The sequence below is a fragment of the Otolemur garnettii genome, unplaced genomic scaffold, assembly GCF_000181295.1.
Source record: "Otolemur garnettii isolate 467f Iridium unplaced genomic scaffold, OtoGar3 scaffold00049, whole genome shotgun sequence".
NCBI lineage: Eukaryota > Metazoa > Chordata > Mammalia > Primates > Galagidae > Otolemur > Otolemur garnettii.
The window spans coordinates 3,742,605-3,769,955 of NW_003852444.1; the positions used below are offsets into that span (position 1 = coordinate 3,742,605).

At 44.5% G+C, this 27,351-nt stretch overlaps 1 protein-coding gene and 1 pseudogene across 1 annotated transcript in view; one reads left to right on the forward strand and one right to left on the reverse strand.

The window, feature by feature from the left end:
* TMEM178B (transmembrane protein 178B) overlaps positions 1-27,351 on the reverse strand; it is a 359,361-nt gene that overhangs the window by 260,480 nt on the left and 71,530 nt on the right. The gene's annotated exons all lie outside the window — the stretch shown is intronic.
* LOC100942831 overlaps positions 1-27,351 on the forward strand; it is an 86,641-nt pseudogene that overhangs the window by 8,648 nt on the left and 50,642 nt on the right.

Below are 27,351 nucleotides of genomic sequence, written 5' to 3' on the forward strand. Positions count from 1 at the left end.
AAGGTCACAAGCTGCTACATTTATTTAACCCCACACTGCTGAAAGATTTCAGGTCTGGTAAGGGATCAGCGAGGACACAGTTTTGACACTGAGGGCCTGACTTACAAGGTGGCAGGATTTACAATCAACATTGTTTCTATATCAGGAATTTTAGGCAGTTAGAGTAACACACACCTTCATTCATTCAAGCACACGTAATTCTCCAGTAAAACGCTATGATCAGGTGACAAAATTCAGAACTTTAATGTCCTTTCTTTAGGAATTAGAGAAATCTTTTCTTTTGAAATTTCACCAGTTTGTTTTAGTGCCTGAGGAACACTAACTATTTCAAGATAATCAATGCCACTGTCATCATTATCCCTTCTTTTTGTTTCCCTCACTCTTTCCAGCCAGCTGACCCATTCCTCTTCTCTTACCTAAGTGATTCCAGATGGACCACGCCCTAGGATTGAACCTATAACCAGCAGGAAAAGTCTAAAAACCTTCCTGGCTACACACGTGTCTTGAGTTGTACAGGTTTTCTCAGTAGTGGGGGCCTGAGGCTGCTGCCCGGCAAGCATGTGTGAATCTCCTCCCATGCCCAGGACTCTTAGCTGGTTCTAGATCCCTGACTTTCCAAACTCCCAATACTCCTACTTCCTGACTCTTTCTCTATGTCATTACTCATAAGCCCAGCTTCCCAGCATGCAGACTTCAGAAGTAAGCTAATAAGTTAGGATATAAAATAAGAATGAGCAGGCGTGCGTAAAAAGACTACCCGATTCAAGGTCTGGTCTGAATGAGAATGACCAACAGTCCAAATATCAATGTCTCCAATGCAAACTAGATTAGTTATAACAGTTAACAGGCAAGACTCTAGCAATGGGACTCTCCAGGTTAAGGTGATTCTTTTAGCTGGGCAGCTGGTAGCACCGTGATCCTAGAGAAGGAGATTGCAAATCCTGGTCAGGATCAGCACTCAGGGAGGAAGACTTCCAGGAGTTTTCAGGAAATGAAGGATATGCTTTGGCATGGTGAAATTCAAGGACCCAGGGACAGAAGAGGAATACGTGTGACTATGGCTCCCCTGGTCCCTGCTCATGCCTATGAACCTGAACCTACTGTCACCTAGTCTTGACCTTGACAAGTTAAGGCTAACTACAGATTTGAAATGACAAATGAAGTATATTCAGTTTCAAAGAAAAGTGATGTCAATGGGTAGCACCATCTAGAACTAGAACATAGGACACAAACTCCCAACCCTCCCATGTCACACATGTTCCCCTCTGGGAAGCCAGTCTACATTAATCCTTTTCAGACTGGACCCATCTACACCGAGCCCCTCCTTAGTCAGTCAGCCTACATCAACCGTTCCCCAGCCAGTATACGGTGTTCCCCCTGAATCATCTATCCCCACTGTATTGACTTTATCATGAGTTTCAGCAAACATGCATCAAAACGTATTGTGTGTTCAGGCCTCAAAAAACTTACAATCTAATTATACAATTTTTTTTTTTGGCTGGTCAAGTGAAGCATAATTACACATTTAAAGATGGATTTATGAGCATAGCAGGATGACACACACTTACATTTGTTTCTAGTATCTGGCTATTTTACATATCCAATGTCATCTCTAATACTAAAGTGTAAATTCCCTAGGGACAGAGCCATACCTTCTACGGCTTTTGCATTCACACCATCCTACCCTGTTGCAGTTCACTATCATACTCAGCACATAAGGGACAGATGCCTGGATGGAGGATTGGATGAGTCAAGGGTGGGCGGGAGGCTGGTGGATGGAGGTTGGTGGACTTTTCCTTATGTGGAGGCTTTTTGAAATGGGATTCAGAAGCAACACTCAGGTATAATTAAAAAAAAACTAGAACTTTACAGTTTAAAGTGACCTTAGAGATATCTGGTCATATTTCTCACTTCACAGCTAGGGAAACTGAGGGCCCAAAGACTTAGGTGACAAAGTCCTAGGTCAAACCACTAGTAACAGATAATTATACAATTTGAGAATTAATGGAGATACTGCTGTCCTCAGCAATGTGGTACTGAAAAGAAAAGGATAAAACTCCAAATCGAACTCATTGCATTAATTTGGATACATCAATGTAAAATAGCTCCTAAAGTGTGACTGAGTCTCATACAAGCTCAGTATGGCACAGCAAGTCTACTGGTGGAGTATTAATTTTGGGCCCCATGATGAGGCTAAAGGAAGTTAGAGAGGGAGGTCACCTGGGCAGGGTAGAGAAAGTGATGTGCCTTTGTTTGGACTTGGACCTTCTTTTGATTTATTTTTTAAAACACAACCACTACTTCTCCCCCTACCCCCTCACCACAGCCCACAACATATACACAGACCACTTTGACATACTGATCAGCAGATAAACACAAACAAAGACCCACTTCCCTCCAGACTATTGCATGGAGAATGAAAGACCATCAGCATTTGCATCTTAAGTTGGCTTAATTAGATTGCTTTCCTCTTAAAAATAGACTGAGATGGAAGGAGTGACAGAGGTGATTTGGGAGCATGAGGCATTGAAAGTGTGCAGGCCTGCAGGGAGGAGACAGTGGGAGCTCTGGACAAACCAGAAAGGCCAAGAGAGACGGAAGAGCTGGTGGCAGCAGGCCATCAAAGGGAGAAAAGGTGCAATAAAGACTAAATAGGACCAAATCAAACTCCTTTGCAACAGGGCCAAGGGTCAACCCGGCCCTGGGCTCTTACACAGCCCGGGGACAGAGGACACTTGTCCAAGATGGCCTGCCCTGACACTGGCATTAGAAAAGCATTCCCCTTCAACCCCACCCTTCATACTGCACCCTGTCCCTAAGCACTTAAATCCCATTCCCCGCGGCCCTTTCTCTTTTAAAGGTCATTTTAAATTCTAAATATTTTCAAATAGAACTTGAACTGCAACTATTCCTCTAGACGTAATCTTTTGCTGTCAGCAAGTTCAGAGGGAAAAAAAATCAATAAAGGGATTAGCTGCGAGTGACGTGTATTACAGCAGTGGCACACTGCCTCCTCGCTGGAGGACATGCCAGCTGACTAATATCAGGCAACCGTTTCAAACGATGACTTTTCATCAGAAAGCCTCTCCTCTCCTTCTGTCCTTCAAAAGAAAAGGAAAAAAATTAATCAAAAAAGGCCTTTTTTTCCAAAAATGTATCCATTTTTCCATTTGGCAAATTCTGCCACTACTTTGTCTAAATTATTATTACCCCTCAGAACAGGTATTAATTTTTATAACTTTCTGATATTAATATCGCACTTAACCAAAAAACTAAATTCTTAAACTATTGGGGAGCCAGGCTGAAGGAGAGTATATTCTTCCAAATGTCAAAGAAGCTATGCAAGTTCTAACAAGTATATCCAGACTTTCTAGTTGGAAGTCTTAATCTTTAGACCAGTGGCTTCCAGTTTGACCTCAGGGCAGTAGATCTCTTGAAGTCAGTAGATCTCTTGCAGCACAGTTAGGCTAAGGTCATGTACACAGCAGCCTCAACTGAGCAAAAGCCAGGAGAGAATCCAACAGTGAAAGGAGGTTTAGAGCAAGCCCAACCCTATTCACAGAAAATTCTTTATTCATAGGAAAGTCACTTGGGCCTACTCAGAGCCTGCTGCTGCTTCCTCTAGACAAAATTCTAGAAAAGCTAAATTATGTGATTTTGAAAGCCACAGAAAATTATAAATGAAAAGACCTACTGCTAAAAGCTGGCACACTGACAGCAGCCAAGAGGTTGTCAGCTACCATCAAAACAGGACTAAGACTTCCAAAGCCAGAACCACCTGGGGCCATTAGTGTGGGGGCCAGTAGCCCAGTGACCCCCACACACGTAATTGCATTGCAGCAAAACACAACACTTGACCTGAGGATGATGATACTGTATCACCAAAGAGATCTTAACAACTGGAACAAGCCACTTAAGAGGGAAGAAAATTTGGCAATCAATTCTATAGTTACCTCCATTAAAATTGTTCTACGCTTTGCATAAGTTTTAACACAAAGTCTAAGTAAATCTGGAAATTTAAACTTCATGGTTCAATTCATACTTCAATGATACTAGAAGAAATGATGGGATCAGTGCTAACATGTTTATTCTTCTGTGTCTTCCCAGATGTGTAATTTCTTTCTGGTAATTGTTTTGCAAAAGAAAACCTCCACTAGAATCTCTTCAAAGCCTATTCTATCCATTCAGTCTGATAAGAAATGTTTTTGTGATGAGGACTTGACTGATGAGGAAGGCGGAGAGGGGCCCTTCTAGGGGAGTTGGCGCTGAACATATTGCCAGGCCTTCTTAACCCTACATATGAAGTTAAGGAGAAAGAAAGGAGAAGGGGTTATTCTGAAGAACTCCAAGACTTAATATGAGAATGGCTCATGCATGATACAGATGACACCAGTGCCCTTCCCACAACCATGACAAGCTTAGCCAATCAATCTAACACTAGTATAAGAATTCAGAATCCTTCCCTTAACACAAATTCAGGCAACTGTTAGGTTTCAGTTGAGGCAGAAATTCATAAGGAAATGATCCAGGCCTAAGTCTTTGTTCAGTGGCCTCAGATTGGTTTATATACTGTCAGAGTTGCAAGTTTTTCACGTGAGGTGGGCTAACTTCTTTGGTGTCTCGACAGCCTCAATCATGACCTCACAGTCCAATCGTTCAGGGTGGACTCAAATACCTGCTGCTCAATGAAGTCTTCCTTGAAGGAACAGCAGTCAGGGAGTGAGTGGCAGGTTCCGTTCTCTTCCCATAGCACTTCATCTTATTTATCAACTCAGTCAGGAAACATTTTAGAGTAGCTTTGTGTCAGGCATGATGCCTGCACTGGGGACACGAATTCACACATGACAAGGTTCTTGCCCTCAAGGAGCTTATAGCTGAACTTACGGTATTGACCTCTGTTTTGAGTTCCGTAAGGGAAAAGGCTGTGTCATAGTCATTGCTGGATCCCCAGGACCAAGTTCAATGTGCAGAAGTCTGAAAGACTTAGCTGGTCACCCCCGAGGGTGTGCAATCTGCACATCAACAGTCCTATTAGTGGAACACCTGTGCACACACATACACCCCCACACACAATACGTCTGTGCAGATCTCATCTATGACAAAACCACAAGGAATAATTGAACTGGGGTTTACTGAGGGGAACCAAAGAAATAATTGAGAATGCCTATTTTTGCTTTGGGATGGAACTGACACATGATTATATATAACAAACCAGAAGTACTACACCTTCACCACCAATAATCACGGGTTCCTCTCCCTTTGCCAGCGCGGTCAGTGATCATGTTTGTTTTCATCTACTACTGCTGTGTCTGCTCCTCTGGGTCTCCCCTGCCGCATCCCGCAGTGCCGGAGGTAGCAGAGTCCTCCTCAGTTACTCCAGACCAGGCTGTAACCAAACCTGCTGGGCGGGGTTTCACTGTCTGAGCTCCAAGTGTCCTGCAGTTTACCTGGTTCTCTGTTCCAAGGACCCCTCCTCAGCCCTGTGTTCCCTGCTGCACTGAGTGTCTAAAACCATCTTGTTGGTTTCCTTTCTGCTGTGATAAATGACTTTCAGCTTAAATTCTAGCTGAAGAATGTTCCCGACACTCCCCATCACAGGCAGAGTCACAGAGTCTGGTACTTTCCACGTAACATTATCGATATCCTCCCCGGCAGCAGCAAATCGGGGTTCACTTCATAACTCACTGCCTAACTGCACTGGCATCTAACAGGCTCTCATTACACATTTGTGGATGAAAGAATTATTGATATGAAATAAAATTATAAAAATAACTATTTCACCCTCATGGTTCTCTAAGTTGGAATCCTGGTTCTGATTCTGTAAACTTGAAATATTTGCTTCAGTTTCTTCATCTATAAAAGAGCAATATGTAGCACCCAGCATCACTGGGAAGAACATGGAAATGTGTATAAAACACCTACCACAGCGCCTGACTCATAGCAAACACACTACAAATGGTCGTAGCCATGGCCACAGTCATGGCACTAGCACATAGACGGTAGTCAACAAATAGTATTGAAAGTGAATGCACAGAAACTCCAGCAAGACTGCCTGCAGGAACACACTCCCCTCACCTTCACCCCACCCACGTTCACACACGTCCACACTGCCTTATTGTCAACACAGTACCCACCACCCTGTCAGAGGCATCATCCTCACCCTCGACTCTCCACTGTGACACCACAGTCATCCCTTCTGTGCAGAAATCTTCATGCATCTCTCAGAAGGCATACAAGGGAGGGATACCCAGCAGGCATGGCCACAAATCCCTGCTTCAGAATATGCGTGTGGGTCTGGCCAAACCACAGTCCTGAAACACCAATGAGCGGAATATTTTAAAGACCTAATTGTGTGTTTGTATGTGTGTGTGTGTGAGAACATGAATTTTATTTTGTAAGTTTTATTATTACCAAATTCAGTTTCTCAGGTCAAATTTTTCTTTTTTTTTTCCGAGTGTATATTTATTCATTTATTTTTATTAAGTCATTCGTACATAGATCATAAATACATTTATACCATTATAGGATTCAATGTGTTGATTATTTGTATGACCTAAATTCTAATCCTGTCTCTGTCACTCACCAGCTAAGTGATTGTGGGCAAGTTACTCGAGCTCCCAGACTGTTTACCAATCAGTAAAAGGAAGCTCACGGTAGTGCCCACCTCATAGCACTATTACACGGATAAAACGAGATTAAGGCATGGAAAGCACCAAGACCACTGGCTCTTGTGTAGCTAAAAACTCTAAAGTATTAGTTGTTTTTAAATGGACAAAAGACCTATACTGAGGAGCTAAGAGGAGATTAGAAGATTAAAAAGTGAGGTGTTACACTTCAAGCATTTATTTTATATTTAGAGAGAGAGAGAGAGAGAAAGTGTGTGTGTGTGTGTGTGTGTGCATGTAAGAGTCTGGATCTGTAACCACTGACCCATTCATATTTGTAATTAACCACAGGGTGAACTAGAAAACAAGGCACATGAAATTGATTGACAAAAGAATGTCACAAGACTTTGCAGTTTGGGGCCCAGCACAGGACCCACAACAATGTGGCTGAAAGGGTACAACAGCTGTTAAATGAAGACCTGGCCCACAGAGGTCTGTGGTTAGTGCTGTCTGAGGCACTTCTAGACCTTTTCTTGTCACCATGTGTGTCCGTCCCTACCCCACAATCTCCGCCCTGGTGCAGCGACCCTGGGCGCACCATCACTGAGCTCGCAGTGCCCCAGTCTGCGATGGGAACTTGGTAGCAGCCATTCTGGGGAGGGTCATTCAGAGCAGCATTGACAGGCAATCAATCCTACCATCAGTGACAGCTTTTGTATCATTTATAGAAAAATTCCATAAATTCTACTGTTTGATCCTCTTAAGACCCCAGAAACAATTTATAGCTCCCGTCTACAGACAAGCAATAAGAGGCAGATTCACATTAAGTCACTGATCCACGATCTCATGGCCGGTCAGACCACAACCAAGAAAAACTGAGAACTGCAATGGAAAAAATGAGGTGCACTCAACCATAATACTATTAACGCAGGACCCCAAGAATTACCTGCTATAAAAGGACCATCCAGGGACAATTTAGGTCAAGAAAATTAACTTGGATGACAGGATAAATAAATACAAATATAGAATAACAATATGGTAAGATTTATCAAGAACCATGAAAATCTTTAACCTACTCATCACACTTGAGAGAATCGAGACTAAGACAATAGCTCAAAAGAATTTTAAAGTTGTACCCCAAAAATGTTGATTGCAGCTATATAATGCCAAAAATGCAGGATCCTATGTATCCAAGGGTAGTAGAAGGCCCAAGTATACAAAACATATATTTGATTGTCTCTAGGCAGCAATATGGAAAGCATCAATATGATATTGAAGAAAAACCATAATTTATGTGAAAGTAGTTGGTAGAGAGGGACCACCTGCTCAGCTAAGTCATCTATCTTTTCTAACCTGGATTTCTGATATTTCATGCTTTGGACAAGGTGTAATTTGGTGGCTGCTGGCTTCAAATCATGGACCTTGGAGAATGGGGACCAAAGCTCCTCTCTGCTTGTGCCCTTGGCCTTCAGGATGGTACATGACTTGTGGGATTTATCAATGAGGGAAAAATTGAGAAATTTTCCATTAAGCCCTCTCTTCCCCAGATTTTGCTCTGATCTCCTCTTTTCAAAAAAGAGATCTCCTACATATTTTCTTTGCTTTTTCTTTTTTTCTTTATAATTTTTATGGGCACACAATAGTTGTATATATTGATGGAGTACATGTGATATTTTGATACTAGCATATAAGGTATAATAATCAAATCAAGGTAATTAGAATATCCATCACCTCATGCATTTATCATTTCTTTGGGGTGAGAACATTCCAAATTCACTCCTCTGACTCTTGTTTTCTTTTTTTTTTTTTTTTGAGACAGAGCCACAAGCTATCCCCCTGGGTAGAGTGCCGTGGCATCACAGCTCACAGCAACCTCCAACTCCTGGGCTCAAGCAAGTCTCCTTCCTCAGCCTCCCAAGTAGCTGGGACCACAGGCGCCCGCCACAACGCCCAGCCATTTTTTGGTTGCAGCCATCATTGTTGTTTGGTGGGCCCAGGCTGGGGATTTGAACCCGCCACCTTAGGTGTATGTGGCTGGCGCTTTAGCTGCTTGAGCCACAGGCGCCGAGCCCTTTTTTTTGTTTGTTTGTTTGTTTGTTTGTTTGTTTTTTGGACCTCTTGTTTTCAAAACTAGTCCCTGCTAGATATTTTATTGAACCTTTAATTCATCTAATGAATATCACATGATTTGGGGGTGATCAAGGCTCTGAATGATTAAATGATCCCAGGCTCAGCAAAGAATCATCCACATGGTTGTTTGTAACATTTCCTCAATGTTTCTGGAGGGTCACAACTTGCAGAAAACTCTGGGAATGCAAAAATGAAAAAGATGTCCTGGCCTCAAAAGGCTCCCAGCGATTAGTGTCTCTATTAGAAATCTTATAGATTCTGGCATAACTTTCCTCATTTTCATTTTTAAATTTTTATGTGGTTTGCCAAAAAGGTTTAGCAATGTTTGTGCAATTCTGAATTAAAGAAAGAAAATATAATTTACCCACAATCTTCCCGGCCAACTGAAACTATTTTCAATTGTTTATGTTTTCTTCTACTTTTTGTTCAACTATTTTTTAAAAGAGGAGATCAGAGCAAAATCTAAGGCAGAGAAGGCTTGATGGAAATTTTCTCAATTTTAGCATCATTGATGCAATCCCACAAATCCTGAAGGCCAAGTACACAAGCACAGAGGAGCTTTGGTCCCCATTCTCCAAGGCCCATGACTTGAAGCCAGCAACCACCAAATTATACCTTGTCAAAAGCATGAAATATCAGAGATCCTAGATTAGGAGAGATAGATGACCCAGCTAGGCAGGTGGTCCCTCTCTACCAGCTCAAGCAAATCACTCAAATTCTCTGGGACTCAGATTTCTGATCACTGTTCTGACCTAGGAATGTCATAAAAATCAAACATGCTATGAAAATGTACCTGAAAAAGATGCATAAACTTGAAAGTGTTACAGAGGAGCCTGGACAGAGCAAATTCTCAATAAATGTTGGAGCAAAGGACTAAAAGGAAGTCAGATGATTATGTGATTGTTACAAAAATGAAGGGGCAAGTATATGGTGGGGTGCTGGTCTGTATTTGGAGCCCAGGACACAGCTATTGCCCTGGAGCACAACAGGGCTCTCAGGCTGCTGGCAAATGGGCCTGGGAAGGAGCTGCCCCACCCAGGGTGCACAGCATCTTGCCAGGGCTGCATCCTTCTACAGGCCCTTAAAGGGGCAGCAGCCCCAGAAGCAGGAAGACAGCTGCGGATTCACTGTGCATCTGGGGACAGCACAGGCCTGAGCATTTTGCAAAATGTTTAAGGGATTGGAAGGAAGCCTGTCATGAGAGGGCATGTCAGTCACGTTCTGTGATCAAAGGAATGAAAAAGAACGAGGGATGTCGGTACACAGATCCAGGCTCCCCAGACACGGTGACGTGATTAAAGGCATGAATCTGCTTCAGGGTTGTCATTCCTAATAGAACCTGACCAGAACGAGGAGTGAGGTGCTGGCAGGAGAACAGTGCAATCCTCCTGTAGTCTTGCTGCTGAGGCTTTAGGACGCTGAGAAGGGAAGGCAGACTCCCTGTGTTGGAGCCTCTTGGAGTCACGCAGAGAAACAAATGATAGGGAGGTACATTCAGGAAACGGATGCATGGGCACAGAGGTGATTTCTAAAGTCCCGCATTGAAGGACAAGATGCAGCACCCCTGGGCAGCTCTGGAGAATGTGTCAGGTCACAAGTTCCACATGCCCTAACAGCAGGGCAAAGAGCCCAGAGCAGCTTTTGCTGGAAGGGGCCTTAGATGATGTAGGTCAACACCCTCATTTTACAGATAAGAAGCTTGGAGCCCAGCGAGGCTAAATGGCTAGCTGCAGGCCACACAGGCGAGCCACTGGCTATGACCTTTAACACCATCATTCTCCAAACATAATATTACGTGATAGGCAGGAATCTGGCAGAGTTAGCATTAGACTGAGAAGACACATCTGTTCCAAGGCACCTACACAATGACAAGGAAGGGGAATGAATGCTTGTTAAGAGGCACCTGTCAGGCTCAAACGTCAGGAGGTGAAGCAGTAGTCAGACAGGGCATGCTGCACTCCGGCTAGAATTACAGTTTTCAGCTCCCATCTGCAGGAGAAGCCACTCTTGGTCTTTTTTCTTTGTGTTCACCTTTCAAAACTGAAAACCAAAGGTGAGACTTGGCAGTGATCTAGCCCCTGGTTCCTGGTGCTACATTTTGTCCCCTGAAGGAGCACCGGATACTTGAAAGGTGTGGTTGGAGCAGGTTTGCGCCGTTCCTGTGGGTCTCCTGACGTCCGCCCCAGGGATGCTCCTTCTCATCCCTCCTGTCAACAGATAATACAGTAGGGTGGCTCTGATCTTTGCAAAGCCTTCCAGCCCACCCCGCTTCTTAAGGCAGTTTGCAAAGGAGCCACCTTTACTTTATGAAGATTAAATGTATTTTGAAGAAAGCAGACATATCAAACATTTTCAAAGGGATAAACTCTTCCTTCCCCCAACCAGAAAGTTCTGGTGTGAACCACTCAAAAAGCATCCTCCACGGGGGACTCCTACCCAGAGAGGAAAGTTGATTATTCCCTGCTGATCTAGCGAACCTAGCAGGACCCTTAGTTCCCGGTGACCTCTCAGCCGCCTCTGGCTGCAGTCTGTGTTCCTCTCTCTCCTGGGGCCCAGAATGAGCACTTAGTCAACACCATAGATCCTGTACAGGGGAGACTTTATACTGGGAAAGGTCACATCACCGTCTCTCCTGCTATAGGTCTAGTGGCCCAGATTCTGAGTACGGCCATTGGGACGGATGCTGCTGGCTGTCTGAGTGTCCAGCCTGCCTGTCATTCCTTAGCATACCAATTCTTAGCTAACTAGGCTTGTTGCCCCCTGGGAAAAAAAAACTAAATTCTTCACCCTCACTCATAGCTAAGTGTGGACATATAACAAGGCCAGCAGCTAATAATGGCAGCACCTCACTGTGTGCCAAGCACAATTGTAAGCACCCCTATGGATATAAACCCACTTAATCTCTAAGAGAGGCACAACCCTAAGAGAGGCACAAGTATTATCCCCTTTTTGCAAGGCAAACAGAGATACAGGGAAGTTAAGTAAGTCGCCTGATTCACACCGTGAAGGAGCGCCAGAGCTGAGATTTCAGCTCAAGCAGCCTGACTCCAGTCAAAACTCTTTGCCACTCATTATACTACACTAAACTCCAGACATAAAAGCAGAGCTCTTGGTGGAAGTTCCAGGAAAACGCCTTAGGAAGGAGGAGGTTCCAGAAGGGGGAGCTTAATGCCCCTTCCCTTAAGAGTGAGCTGAACTTAGAGATTCACTTCTAGCCACAAGCCTAGGAAGGGAAAGAGTAACTTGACAATGGATAAACCTGGCAGACAGCATCCTACCCAAGTGACCAAGGTTACCATCACCAGCAAGAAGCATGATGATGTCACGTGCACAAATATGCAATGAGAAGGGGACTTTACCTCTGTGGAATTCTTCCCCAAATCTCACAAGCCAGTCTAGCCATGACAGAACATCCCAGAAACCCCAACTGAGGAACTTTCTACCCCACACCTGACCAATACTCTCAAACCCCATTCAAGACCATGAAAAACAAGGAAAGACAGAGAGACTGTCACAGACTGAAGGAGACGAGGAAGACTTGACAGCAAACTGCAAGGTGGGATCGGGAATTGGACTCTGGAATGGAAAGGGGGCATCATTAGTATAAAAGTTGGCAAAATTCTAGTAGACTATGGTTAGGTTAATAATATTGCCCCAGTGTTAATTCTGTTTTGATAAATGTCTATATGAAATGCTAACATTAGGGAAAGCTGAATGAAGGATATACAGGAACTGATTATACTCTTTTTGAAACTTTTTCTGTAAATCTAAAATTATTCCAAAATAAAAAGTTTTTCAAAAAGGAAAAGACATGTGCTCCCCCTCCCATTTCTTCCAGTCTCTGGCCTGTTAAATGAGGATGGTTGCTCAAGCGCCAGCAGCCATAATGATCCTTAAAGTCACCTTGACAATGGAAGGCATGTCCTGAGGATGGCAAAGTAGAAGGATGAAACCCTACATCCCTGATGACGCTCAGTGCCATCTTATCAGCCCTCCTAAACTCCCAGCTTCAAACTTCTTTATTTTTAATGAGAGAGAAATCACCTCTATCCTATATAAGCCATTTATCTGGTGATTTCCTATCAAGTACAACCAAATCTAATTCTTGTTAGCAATAAGTGAGAACCTGTGTAATTTCTTTCACAAAATTTAGAGTCTTAGCCTTGCTACTGGTCTTAGATTCTATCCTGTCCAAATTGCTATTTTTTCACATTAGTATACAACCAAAGAGATGAAATATGTTCCCAGGTTCCACCACCAGGAACAAAGTAAACCTAGAAACCCAAGTCCTGTCTCATTCCAACTTCCAACATTATATCTCCCTGCACAGTGAGAATTCTAAACCCTGGCATTGCAGTATTGATACAGTCACACACATAAAAGTCAGGGTGAAATGCCACCAGGCGGGTCTCCTCTGACTGTCACACTGCCTTGCCTACCTCACTCTAATGATAAGATCCATGAATTTTACATTTCTGAATCAGTTACAGAGCAGGACGTATCTGCAAACCACATTCAAATTCTGTAAATTTCGTATTTTGAGTTTTGTGAATAGAAGAAGACTCTAGTATTAAAAAGTCTACTGTTATATTTACTCAGTTTTCACTAAAAGGAGGATACACAAAGGAAAATGTGTACTATCATACCTCTCAAAATGTAATACATTCAGAAAAAAATGAGGTTTCAATAATTATGGTCAACGATTACCTAAAAAGCTCTTGAGCAAGTCACTTCCCCAATCTAGGTTACCAATTTCTTAGTCTTTAAAGTTAGAGGTTTAGCTAGGATTTGATTTAGTATGGGTTTCCTTTTAATTTTAATGATCCATAATTTTAAAACACTAAACCGTGACACAATTTTCACTACCTATGCATGAGTATCTACACCTTTGCTTTCTTCACCAACTCTGCTTAAAGTACGCTGTTTACTGTTAAGAGAAGACCAATCTGTGGTAGATTGCTTTAACTGTCCCAATTCTTTTTTTTTTATTAAATCATAACTGTGTACATTAATGCAATCATGGGGTACAATGTGCTGGTTTTATATACAATTTGGAATCCTTTCATCAAACTGGTCAACATAGCCTTCACAGCAATTTCTTAGTTATTGTGTTTAGACATTCATATTCTACACCTAGTAAATTTCACATGTACCTTGTAAGATGCACTGTGGTCCCACCAATTACCCTCCCTCCACCCATCCTAACGTGTCCCCTCCCTTCCCTCTCCCTTTTCCCCTTCTTCTTGGGCTATAATTGGGTTATAGCTTTCATAAGAAAGCTGTAAATTGGTTTCATAGTAGGGCTGAGTACATTGGATACTTTTTCTTCCATTCTTGAGATACTTTGCTAAGAATATGTTCCAGCTAACTGTTCCAATTCTTAACCCTTCCCTTTGCCATGTAACTTCGAGAAAACATGAAGGACTGCCCCCCCCCCCCAGATAAGGCGGCCCAGGCAGGCTCCACCAACCTACAGATGCACAAATAAGCCCAGCCAATCAGCACATCACACAGTAGACACCAGAGCAGATCACTGCAACCTGAAGACATGGGAGAAATAATATGCACTGTAAGCCACTGTGGTTTTGCGGTTGGTTGTTACACACCAAAAGCTAACTGATACAAATGCCTCACAACCCCAACTTTGGAGGGAATCTATTTTTGGCAAGAACTGGCTATGTGCATTTGCCATAAAATGCTCTGCAGGAAATGGACTTGGTTTGCAAGTGAAGAGATGGATGCATATGCACACTTGGCACCACACTCACAATCAATCCTTTGCCCACAAATGGATAAGGAGGTCTGCTTCCCCTGCACACAACACACTCTCTTGAGCTTTACTCTCCACTCCCATAAAAGCACATTCAAATGCTGAGTTATCTACACTGTACCACCTTTTAAAATTGCGATTTAAAAACCAGTTATATTAGCCCCCATCTTTTGCAGTACCTGAATTCAACCCAACATCACCCATTTTGATTAATGAAATGAAATGCTAGTGTTGGTACCATGGGAATAAGATTCTTTTCTAACTATGCATTGGCAAGAAACTAAATTAGATGTCAACATCCTATAATGGGTTGAATATTGCTTTTATTCCCATAGGCAGTAGTGCTAAAAGGCAAATGTATTTAGTTGTGGCCATTTTGCTTGCTTTTAAAACATTCCACAAATACTTATTAAGCATCAGCTTGCTCTATGCAGACACTGTTCAGGTGTCAGCCCTGGGTGTGGGCAGCAGCTGGAATCAGAGGAGCCCAGGATGTATCACATGCTGGCAATGAGCAGACAGAGGGTCAAAGGACGGTCGGGCCACCAAGCCAAGGGACAGCTGAGGGATGTTAAACACGAGTGGAACAAGGTGAGAAGCAAGTGGCTGGAGAGAAGGAACAGGACAACAGCCAGCAGAGCATAAGGTGCACAGGGTGCGAGGTGTCACACGTCAGCCTCCAAGTCCGAGGCGGCCCCTGCTCCTGCTCTGGGCTTCTCTGTGGCTCCTGTAGGGAAAGGGGGAATCCTGGTGGAGCCGCCAAGGCCTGCAAGTGGGGAAACGCCGTTATTGGCACCTGACTGTGGGGCATCTGGAAAATTAGTTCCTGGCAAGGGAGTTCTGGCTGCTCATCTCCGGGAAGGATGCCTCCCTCTCTGCCTGCAAGTGCGCACAGACACGCCCCCACACTCTCCCTCTCTCACACACGTGCCCCGCACATCCTCACATTCACAAACTCTCTTACACACACACACCCACTGCACATTCACACTCTCACACATGTTCACATCCTCACACACAAGCACATGCTCACTTTCACACACGCTCACACACACCACATTTTCACACTCTCACACGTTCACATTCACACCCACATAACACACCTCTCGCTCAACACACACACAGCATCATCACGTGCTGCCCCTGCCCCTCAGAAGGGTTTCTGGCCTCCTCCTGATCACCCATGCCCTGCCCTGCACTGCCCCCTGCCCGCTCCACCAGGAGGGCCTCTGCTGCCGGCCTCTCAACCAGGGCGTCACGGACTCTCCACTCTTCTGCTAAGAAGCTGTGGATGCACTCAAGGCCCTCTGCTTTCTGGCTCCCACATCTGGCCCTGCCAAATGCCCCCAGGCACTACCCACGCCTGCTGCCCTTACCTCCACAGCTCTGGCTTTGCTCCTGCCATGGTCCTCCCTTCTCCCTGGTCGGAATCCCTCCATCTTTCCCAACTTACGGCCAACAGAGCCTTTTCATGGTGTCTTTCTAGAGCCCTGAGGCTAAGAGTAGCATCCCCTTGCCCTGCCCCTCAGAGTACCTGTCCCCTCGCCACTCATATCTCAATCTTGCTGGCCTGAGCTCTTCGAGACAGAGCCTATGTTTCACTCTTTGTTGTGCCTCTCTTCCCCTTCCCTAATGCCTTAAGCATGAAATAAATCCAATAAAAAATGTGTTGAATTCAAGGTTAATAATTTAATCCTTGTGAGGGCCAATTAATTGTGTTAATCCCACATCCAAGCAGTTAATCCCACATGCGGGCATAGCCATTGCTGAGCACAGGCCAACTGTGCAGAGACTGCACTGGTTCCTAGAAGCTCAGACCCCCGTGAGGAAAACAGGGCAGAACGTGGGCCTCTCTTAACAGTCGACCTGATGCAGGCCTCGGAAAACTCCACTCAGCTGCCAGTTACTGAGGACCTGCCTTGGGGCAAGCACCCTTCTGGCCACCAAGGCACAGTCAGACAAGACAGCCGGTTAGGGAGGCAGATGGCAGTAATCCCTCCTGGAGAATGATGATATTATCATGGCCAAAAGGGGGGGCAGGGGTAATGTTCTGGAGTACCTGGGAGAAGAGGAGGGACAGGGAGGAGGAAGTGACCAGCCATGCAAATTTTCTTTTGGGAGGAGAAATGTGCAGGCCAGTGGGCCAGCAAAAGCCACCAAGCTCGGAGCCTTCCAGAGGAGAAGTGAAGCCAGTGCCAGGACAATCACTGCGTAACAGCCCAGGGCACAGGAGCTGAAGAGTCAGAAGGAGGACCGACCAGCAGAGACCCACAGGCTGTGGGACGTATGAAGGTTTTCTTAATTATGGCAAGATAACCATAATGTAAATTTACCAATGTAAATTTACTACCTTAACCTTTTTAACTGTGCAGCTCAGAGTTCATTGATGTTGTACAACCAATCCCCAGAGTCCTTTCCATCTTATAGAACTGAAACTTCATAAACATAAAGTTTACTTCATAAACTTCATTAAACAAATTTCATTTCTCCCACCCTTCGAACCCCACCACCCACACTTCTACTTTGTGTACCTAGGAATTTGTCCACTCCAAGTAGACAAATATTCCACCTCTTATAAGGAATCAGATTGTCTGTTTTTGTCTGGCTTATTTCACTCAATATAGTGTCCTCAAAGTTCATCCACGTTGTAGCATCTGTCAGAATGTCCTTCCTTTTTGAGACTAGAAACTCTTTGATATGCAAAAAGTATGGTGCTTCCTGAAAATAATGAAACATAGAAGGATATTTCATTATTATTCTATTTCACAGAATAGAACAATATTCTATTGCATGGATATACCACATTTTGTCTATCCATCCATCCGCCAATGGGCGCTTGGGTTGGCTCTACCTTTTGGTTATTGTAAATAATGTAGCTATGAATATGGGCGTGCAAATACTTTTTCAAGACCCTGCTTTCAATTCTTTGGGTTTTATACCCAGAAGCAGAATAGCTAGATCATATTGTAGTTCTATATTTCATTTTTCTGAAGAACCATCATACCATTTTCCATAGCAAAGAGTTAGAGTTTTCATCTAAGTGAAACTGGATGTCATTTGAGGGCTCTGAGCACGAGAATAACATGATTTTATTTAGATTTTAAGACATCCCTTTGACTTGGATAACACAAAGGCTGGGTCATGGAGACAAGGGCAGCAGCAGGGAAATCATTCCAGTCAGAAGGTCATTACAGGGACTCATGGGAGTGACAGACAGACAGGGGCAGAGCAGTGGTGCAGGTGGGAGCAGTGCGGGCAGGCAGGGTGGGGACAGGCTGCTGAAGAGCACTCAGGTTTGGACCTGAGCCCTGGGTGCCTGGCAACATTATTCACTGAGATGAATAATGGCAAGAAATAAAAATATCGTTAAATATTAGGTCATTAAATATGAAATGTACAATTTCTAATCAAAACTTTAGTTGATTTTATCTCCAACAAGAAGGGGTACAATTAATCAAAGCATGCACCTAAACTAGCCACACGGTCTTGCCACCTTAATTGTAGTTTGTGACACCAACAGCAAAGAAACCTGGAGAATGAGTGGCAAAGAAATCATGAAAAGCATTTTGCACAGCTTGTAGAGAATTGATCATTTTTTCTCGCAAGACGTGATCCAAAGCCTGGAAGAAGTGGTAGTCAGTTGGTACAAGGTCTGGGGATGACAGAGTTTCCAAGTCCAAGGAGTGTCCCCAAGTCCAGCCTCTGTAATTTGAGCAGTGTCCGTGCAACATGTGGTCAAACATTGTCTTGCAAGAGGACTAGCCTGTCTCTATAGACCAATCTCAGCTGCTTAACCACAAGCATCCTCATCATTTTGTCCAGCTGGTTGCAGTAGACATCGCTATAACCAGTTGAGCAGGTTTCCTGAAGCTATAGTGGATAATACATCTGAACCATCAAACAGATGCCAGTAACTTTCTCTGATGACTGTCCAGCTTTGAACTGTGTTTTGACACTTCATCTTTATCCAACCATTGTCCCAAATGCTTGCAATTGTCACAAAGAGTCCATTTTTCATCACACATAAAAATACAATACAAAAATGGTTCGCCTTATGTTGCAACAGACGATTTTTCTTCCGGCGCCTGTTTAATTCATGCAGAACCCATCTATCCAGATTCTTTACCTTGCTGATTTGTTTCCAACGGTCCAATACTGTTGGAATAATAAAGTCAAACCTTGCTGCTAATGCACAGGTAGGCTGAGATGGATTCGCTTCCACTCAGCTTTCAGCTCATCATTATCCACCTTGATCTCTGGTCGCCCATGTGCCTCATTTTCAAGATGAAAATCAACAGAAGAGAACTTCTCAAACCATCAACATACCGTGCACTCATTAGCCACATACTTCCCAAACATTTTGTTGATATTTCAAGCTTTCTACACTGCACTGGTTCCATGATGGAACTCATTTTCAAAAATAACACAAATTTTTGACTTATCCATGGTTTTACAAAAATTGCTCTAAAAAAAGTTGAAAGATAACCACAAATCAAACCATGCATTCAAAAGAATGAGGATGTAGCTTCAGAATAAAAATAAAATAAGAAGTGCCAGAGTGAAAACTCAGAGGTATCAACTGTCAAACCTAATACTTAAGGAAATCGGACAGTTCGTACTTAATAACCTAAGTCGTTCACAAAAGGTACCAAAGCCCTGCCCAAACTCTTTTCTCCTTCCCCATATATTTCCTATCTTTAACTTTTTTACAGTCCTAACTTTCCATTTAACCTGTTTTCTCAGGCTCCCTGTCTGACTTCTCAAGAACAGAAATGACTCATTGAGAGGTCACCCCCAGGACTGAGACACCACTGGACCACATGGCTTTGCTCCTTCGGCATGCAGACTGGCAGAAGTCTGATAGCATCTCCAAACAGAGGCCCAAGAGCTGGCCAGTCATTAGTCCTCAGCTTGTCATCAGATCCCCGTGCTCAGGAAGACTGCCTGAGGCCACATCACCCAGGGCCAGGCTCCAGGCAGAGAGTGACCCTGTCCACAGCTTGGCCTCTTCTCCCAAAGAATCTCTGTGAGCCTTGTTCTTCCTGCTGGTCTTCTTGTCCTCATCATAGCTGATAGATAAAAGACCAATTTGGGCAGGCTAAGATTAGTTTTTAAGCATTTGACAAATATTTACTAAGCATCTACCATGTTCTCAGAAATGTGCAGACAAAATGGATACAGAGATGGCGCAGACACAGAACTTTCAGCACAGACATCGACTGGCAATCTGAGGTCGCACAAGGTTAAATCTCAAATGGCATAGAGAAAGACTGTCATGAGCTGAATCTGTCATCAGAAGAAATTGGAGACAGAGATGGGGGCAGGGGGTTGTATCTTAAGCCTGTAATCCCATATTTTGGGAGGCTGAGGCAGGAGGATTACTTGAGCCCAAGTATTTGAGGTTACAGTGAGCTATGATTGCAGCACTGCACTCCAGCCTAGGCAACAGGGTGAGACCTTGTCTCTTAAAAAAAAAAATAATAATAGAAAGAAAATGAAAAGCAGGACTCACGTTGGCCCTCAAGGAGAAGTGGGATTTAGGCAGAGAGGCAAGGAAAGTCCTTCCAGAAAGGCACAGAGGCAGGAAAAAGCAGAGCACGTGAGGAGGGGAGCAGAAGGCAGTGTTGGGGGCACCCAAAGGCTGAAATGATACCCGGCCATGGGGCGGTGGCGTGATGTCAGAAATGGGCAAGAGAAACCCACGTTTCCCTCTATTACTCAGGAAGTGCCAAGCATCATGCTGGAAGTGTCACGGCTAATACCTCACTCAGAACTCCCGGCTACCTGTGAGGAGTGAGACTGGTTATTATCCGCATTTCACAGATGTGCAGTTGAGGCTTAGTTGCAACTATAATTATTTTCAAATAAGACTCCCAGCTGCAGGACCTGGCCTCCCACACTGAAACAAGGAAGCAGTGGTCCCTATTGTCTACAGACCCCCTTTCTCTCTGTCGTTACTGCTGTTAGTTGCTGGGGGGGGGGGGGGGTTGAGTTTTGTTTGCTTGCTTGCTTGTTGGTTGGTGGAGGTGCATGTGTGTCTGTTGTGTCTGTGTGCAGGGGCAGGGAAGGGAAAATCCATTTTTCTCTGCTTTGCTTCTTATCTTGAAGCTGCTCTATAAAACAAGGAGGGCTCCTCTCCGAGGCCATAGCAGGAGAGGAGGACGGCTATGGCCCTCTCTGGGCAACTGCCCCCACTGCTCCCAATTCTTCACTCCTTCCTATTCCCAAAGTCTTCCCTGAGACTTTGCAGCTCGTGCCATGAGAAGTGGACCATCCATCCCTACTCCGGAGCTGTCCAACTTAGCCATGTGACTTGCCTTGGCCAGTAGGGAAGGGACAGTGAGCCTCAGCTCCCCCAGGGCCTCCTGAAGCATTTCTTGTTTCCACTTTCACCATTGCTAAGAGAAGGATGTGGTCAGGGTCATCCACTGGCCCCAGAAAACAGAGGCAGGAGCTGGGTGGGGAAGATCTGAACCACCATTGCAGCTGGGAGCCCCTCCAGGCCTGGATCAGCAACATTCCGAAATGTCCCCTGGCTACAAATCACTGATGTGTCCCAAATCCCTCAATTTTCAATAGATGCATCTGCTACCCAGACTGGAGAAATGATCTGTTGAAGCCAGTTAGAAATTGGGTCTCCTGATTTCTAATCCACAGCTTTTTCACTATACTACCCTAACTCATCAAAGGGATTCCCTCGAGGCTGCAAGAAAATAGAGGAAATCTGAGATGCCAACCAAGTAAGTAATTAAGCAGAATAGATGCAGTCAAAAAGCATGAAAGCAAGATTTAACCTGGATAATCCCCCCATAATTTAGAGTTGATCTGTCTAAACGGGTTCCTGTTGATTTCCCAAGAGGACTTTTCTTCTTGAGCTGAAGCACAGAGAGAATCAGAGCTGAATCTATTAACCCCATCATCTTTCATGGTGTCACTCTTTTGTACCTAAGAAATGTGGCCAATTTTTTTTTTCACTCTGGATTTTATGTTTTATTACTAGAGTCTATGGTACTCAAAAATAACGGTTCTCTCCCAGATGACTGCCTGTTCTTCTCTGCTTCACATAGATTATGAGCCAGACTAAACACAGCCATCAGAATACCGTTGCCTATAAATACTACTGTCATTCAAAAATTCGTATATTCCAGGCATGGTAGGGCCAGAAAAGATCTGAGAGATTCAGTTCCAACCCTGTCATTATACAGATGAAAACATGGAGGCCCAAGAAGGGTCACTGATGTCCCTGAAGTCACACAGCTCGTTAGTGCAGAGCTATCAGTGCTGTGAGTGAGATTACCAGGATCATCCTCGAAATATACAGTAAGCTCAACTGTTTGTTGGAGTCATTGAAATGGCTCCGTATTTGTGAAGATGCCCAATGCCAGGATTCTTGCCCTGAGGCTGGGAGGAGGATGACTCACAAAAGAAAATACCTCTCATTGGAGAGAAACTGAGACATCTCTGAAGAACCAGCAGATTAGTAGGGCTACTGGACCCTCGGATGCTTGACCCTCACACCTGATTCACATCTGCCAAGCAGATGTAGCCCTCCCTTCAGACACAGACGCCAACCACTGCTAGAAGCGTGAGGGTGCTGCCAGTGTGTGCTGGAACCAGCTTGTCCTGGCTCCTGAAAATAAAAGGCTGCATTTCCTGAGCCAGTTGTTAAACCACTGGGAGCTCAGAATCAGACACGGTGGGAACACGTATAGCATGGAAATTGGCGAGAGCTACAAATCAACAACATGGCTGTTGTTTCCTGAGAGACAGTTTCCCAGCACACCATGGGGTGCTGTCCCTGCCCCAGGGACAGAGGGCCTGCCCTAAAATTAAGAAAACCCTTCCCAAAGACAGGGATACTCAGATAGGGTCAAAAAAAAAAATTACCAAAGATAAAAGAGCTCCCACCCAGACCCACGTCAGCAAGAGCCCCACGAGCTCCATCCCCGTGAACACCCGACTCACACCTGTCTAATGTGATCTCTCAAATATCCTCGTCTTTCTCAGCCTTCTGCCTAAATCCCAGTATCCTGATTCTTGCTGCCCATTTCATTCTCCCATTTTAAGCTCTGGAGCACCTAAGACTATATCCTTTGAGTCCTCCACAGACTGGCGAAATTGGGGCAATACGGGGGAGAGCCTCTTGTCTCCCTTCCTCACCTGAGCTGGAAAAGTCAACTACAATCTTCAGACTGAGGCCCCAGAGCTCCAGCTAACTAGGAAGGAAATGAACTGCAACTGTCCAACAGCCACCTTGGATCCTGGGCCTGTCACCTGTCTATGGAGAAAGTGCCTGTGTTTACTGGAAAAGTCATGTGCGGGAACCGCCAGCCTGACCCAGAAAATCAAGACTCTGAAAACACCTCCTGTGCAGTCAATTTAAGGAGGCCACATAACCTTCAGTGGGTCAAGTTTTCCCATCCATACCAAGCTACCTCTGAAGGGATCAACTGTGTAAAGAAGCCAGCCAGTAACTCCAAGGCTACAGCTGAGCCATGTGTCTGTGCCAAGGTGGGTCTCGGCCATTCTGCTGCCCTCAAGAACCAATTTCAGGAAAGAAGGCCAAAGGGGCCCCTGTGGGATGGGCTGGCCTGTGGCACGGGCTCTCAGATTTTACAGTCTGATCTCTTAGTCATATATTTTCCACTTAGGCAGAAAGCCTTTCCAGCTCTAGCTTTAAAATTTGGCTTTGACTAAAGAATTTTCCTTTTTATCCTTCCTTCCCGTGGAAGACAGAGCCAGCCACTGCAGAGTTCAACCAAGCCCCAGCTGACTGTATTTAAAAATAAATTTCAGATGGATGGAAAAAGTAAATAGAAGCAGGAAGCTTGCCCACCTTGCTTATGTAGCCCCAATGCCTAGAAAGTGTCAGGGATAGAAAAAAATGTTCATCAAATGAGCGACTTAAAAAAAGAGTATAAGAATTAGGGTTTTTTTAATGAAGATATTTCTATCACCTTCCAGAGAACCAAAACTAAAAAGAATAAAGGCAGATTGATAGATTCAGTTACCTAGAAATTTAAACTTCGATGCATAAAAACCTTGATAAATAAAATGTAAAAATACATGATAAGTGGAAAAAAAAATACCTGTAACATATATGATAAAAGGTTCACATCATGGCTTAATAGGTAAAGAGTTCATCAATACTCTTCAATATTCAATCAATAAGGAGAAAGATAAACATTCTGATAAAAATAAAGGCAATTCACCAAAGAAGTGGCCAATAAATATAAAAAGTGGCCAACATCATTAATAATCAAAGGAAGATATTTTTTAACCTGAGAAAATTTACAAAGTTTAAAAACAGTGAAACACCCAGTGCTATCAGAGTTCTGAAGAAGTCAGTATTCTCAGACTCTGCTGATGGGAAAGTAAATTAGCGCAAACCTTCTGGAAAGTGTTTTCACAATAATACCAAAAGCCTTTAAATGTACATGCTTTTGATGCAGAAACAGCACTAGTAGAATTTACCCTCAGGCAGTCTTCTGAGATACACAAGGAGATGCATCAACAAAGTTGCTGGGCATGGCATTATTTATAACAAAATTTATAAGCAACCTAAAGTTCCAATAATGGGAAGAGATTTTTAAAAGTAAATTATGGATTCCTATATAATGAAATACTTTACAGCCACTAATAATCAAGATGTCGAAAAATATCTAACGTTAGAAAATGTTCAAAATATATTGCAGAGTTGGGGAAGACACCAGTCTATAAATCAGCACTTACGGTAATTCCATATTTTGAAAAACTACACACATGGGTACTTGAAAAAAAATATTAACAGTTGTTACCTGTGTGTAGAGAAACTATAGATGAGCCAGCATTTTATGTTTTGCAAATTTTCACAAAAAGCCTGTCTCTTTTTCTGTTGAAGGCAGCATGGTTAAGTGTTCAGGCCTTGGTTTAATTCCTGATTCCACAATTTAGCAGCCATGTGACTTAGGACAAGATATCTACTTTCTCTGCACCTCTGTTTCACCATCTGTTAAAAAAGGGATTCTGGTACTATCTCCCAGAATTAAATAAAATAATCTCTGTGAAGTTCTTAGCACAATTCCATGGCACATAGTAAATAGCTGGCAAACATGAAAGTGAATAGTAACTATTGTTTAAAAAGAGAAATGAACATATTTTGAAGCTTGGCCTTGGCCTCTCCTGACATCTAATAGAATCTAACTAACTGTGCAGTGAAAAGCCCAGCTCTGGCCAGGGGCAATGTCTCACACCTGTAATTCTAACACTCTGGAAGGCCAAGGTGGGTGGATTGCTTGAGCTCAGGAGTTTGAGACCAACCTAAGCAAGAGTGAGACCCCATCTCTACTAAAAAAAGAAACTAGGGGGAAAAAAACTAGCTGAGAGGGGTGACTCATGCCTATAGTTCCAGCCACTTAGGAGGCCAAGGCAGGAGGATTGCTTGAGCCCAGGAGTTTTAGGTTGCTGTGAGCTGAGACGCCATAGCACTCTAGCCAGGGTGAGAGTGAGACTTTGTCTCAAAAACAAAAAACCAACCAAAAATTATGAGCTTTAAATAAAATAAAGAAAAGAAATTAAAAGCCCAGCCCTATTGAAGGGAAGAAACAGCCCCTCTGGGTGGAGGTCCCTTGCTAAAACATGGCTTATGGGGACCCACTTTCTACCACCTGACACCCTGCTAATATTCTGGCTCCTAGGTCCACAATACCTGGAGCCACAGAGAGGCAAGGCTACCCTCAGGACACTTTTTTTTAACTTTGACATCCTCCTAAGGACTACATATCCCAGTCAGGACAAAGTCTGGTCTGGTGATGCAAAAGTAATATGCACTTTCTGCCCTCAAGTCCCAGGTCGCACAGAAGCCTGGAGCCTATAAATGAGCACTGGGAAGCAAAAAGAGGCACTAATTATCTTCGAGGTGAGCCTCATTTTGTGAAGTTGGGGAGGTGAGTCAGCATGACTCATTAGAACCCGGAGGCCCTCTCTCCCAGAGATGATGCCCCCCAGCCCTGAGCCACCAAGAAGGGCCTCCCTGCACAAAGCAACCCGCTCCTGGGGGCAGAGGGGGTGCCCAGCGGCTGGGAGAGTGCTCGGTGCCCAAGCCCAGGACCCAGAGCATTTCCCAGCCCCCCTCACATGGCCAATCTGCCTGCACCCCGTCCTGAACACCTGTGGTTACCTCCTAGCTTTAAGCTCTTCCCTGCCCATGCTCTCTTTCAGCTGCACTGGGCCTCCTCCAACTCCATGCAGCGCCAGTCCTCCAGCACAGGACAACTCACTACCCGCTGACCCCCTCTCCTGACCAGTCACAGTGACACGCAGCCCTCCTTGCCCTGTGGCTCACAGGCCACACTGTAGCACACTGCCGAACAGCTGCGATATCTCAGGCTCTGCTGGGGGAACCTGGCTGCCACATCCAAGCTGTGAAGCCCACAAGATGCAGCCACTGTGGTCTGGAGGGAACCAAGGGGTGAGGGGCCCTCCCCTGTGGCAGACCCACACCCCACAGGGGTGTAGGGGTTATCTTTCAAGATTTCACAGATTAAAATCATGATGGTGTGCCTGCCACTTGACTTCCACTCCCAGCTGACATCCTGATTCTCCTTGTCCAGAGAGAGAACTCGGGGCTACATCTCCACAGTATCATCAGCATTCAGCCTCCAGGCTCCCAGTGCTAACGGCCAACCCAGTAGGGAAACTCCACTGGGCCACAGGATCCACCAAGCCCAATCTATAATCTGGACACATAACCTGCCTTCAGGTCAGGTGAGGGAATAAACAATAGACGACCTGGTGGAAAGAGCATAAACTTGAGAGTCAGATACAGCTGGAGACTCATCCACCCCTTCCAGCTGTGTAATCCTGGCCAAGCTACTTACCCTGTCCAAGGCCCAGTAACTTCCACTGTGGAATGAAGAATAATCCCCACCACACAGGATCATAGTGAGCTCTAAAGAAGATAATGAATACAAAGGGCATGGGCCCTAGTGGGAGATCAATTGATAGCAGCCATTATTGTCACTAACCCCATTTTGCATCCACATGGCCATTCCTAGCACACAGGGATGCCACACACTCAACAATAAACTCCACAGAGTCAGTGACAGTATTTTGAGCGTTCATCTCCTTTACCTCTGTGTCCTTCGCCTAGCGCTCTGCCAGGCATATGGAAGACAGCAGACCCTTAAATATTTGTTGAAGGAATGATTTAATGAATGACATTTGGTCTCCGAAATGTGCCTTCTGTATTTTATCATTTCATGAATGATGTATTATTCTGTGACCTTTTGGATTTCCATTTAATCATGCATCTAGATTAAATCCTGATTTATTTCCATGACCCTGAACAGCATATAGCTCTTTTCCCCCATGTTATCCTGCCTACATGGACACAAGCTCTATGCCAAGTGTATCTCTTTGTATAACCAACCACCCTGAAAGTTTGTGACTTAAAACAACAGTCTATCAGTTCCCCTGGTTCTGTGGGCTGAGTCAGGGCTGCTTCTGCTTCTGTTGGTCTCACTTGGACTCACTTGTTCACTTGCAGTCAAATGATAGGTGAAGTGACTAGCCCCCCAGTGGCCTCAGCCCCAGCTGCCAGCTGGATGCTCTCTCATCCTGCAGTAGGGAGCCCAGGCACACACCACACAACAGCAGGGGTGGGCTGAGAAGGCAAAGTTAAAAGCCAACAGACCCCCACAGCCCCGGTTCTGAAGCTCACTCCATATCACTTCCACCACATTCATGGGCCAAAACAAGTCCCAAGACTGGTATAATTGGGCTTGGGGTAGCAGGTGGGAGGGACTTTGGAGGGAGGGATAGACCCTACCTCCCAGTGGAAAGAGCTTCGAAATCTTTTGGCCAGGT